The following is an 819-nucleotide window of genomic DNA, read 5'->3' as shown; positions in this document are numbered from 1 at the left end:
AATTGTTGTAAGATTGCCCCTGACCTATTCGTAAGGACGATGGAGTTCTCGAAGAAAGGACGACAACTTCATCATGATGACCTGAAACAGTGAAATGAAGACATCAATGTAATGGATCAACCTCTTCGAGAAGAACAACCAAGACCAAGAACACTCCCTAGAATTTTGTAACCCGAACCTTCCCCCTTTACTCCCCTCTTAAATCTCAGGACGAGATTTCTTGTAGTGGAGGAGAATTGTGACGCCCGGATAATTAAGCTACAGTAATTCCCTGCTAATGATGCCACGTCACCACGGTTACTGTTGTCGATCTCGCGATGGTTCAAAATCAATACAAATTTAAATTTAAAATAGAGGCAAACAATAAAAGTTTTCAAATAAAGAAAACTAAACTAAAAACTAAAAACTAAAATGTTCAAAATATAGAAAATAAATCATGGATGATTGTGGTGGAGAAACCACATATTCATAAAATGTTTAGATGCAAGAAATTAATTAAAACAGTGGACCAACAACACCTTTTTATCCCATTTAAATATAAACTCAAGCTTAATAAATTATTTTGAACCCAAATTAAAAAAATTTGGTGGCAGTGCAAAATAATGCATGGTAATTATATGGCATGGTTTTACATTTTAAAAAAATATTTTGATGCAAAAAGAAAGGACAAAACAATAGCTAAATAATTAAATAGAAAAGGAGATGGAAAATAGTAGTAAAATGAAAAGGGGACCTAAACTACTGGACCCCTGGCCCATTTAGCAAAAATAAGTCCAGCCCACCCCGGCTCCTTCCCTTTCCTCTGTTCATCAGAGGCGG

Source organism: Triticum dicoccoides, chromosome 4A (assembly GCF_002162155.2).
Source record: "Triticum dicoccoides isolate Atlit2015 ecotype Zavitan chromosome 4A, WEW_v2.0, whole genome shotgun sequence".
Lineage (NCBI taxonomy): Eukaryota > Viridiplantae > Streptophyta > Magnoliopsida > Poales > Poaceae > Triticum > Triticum dicoccoides.
This window is presented reverse-complemented; position numbering follows the sequence as displayed.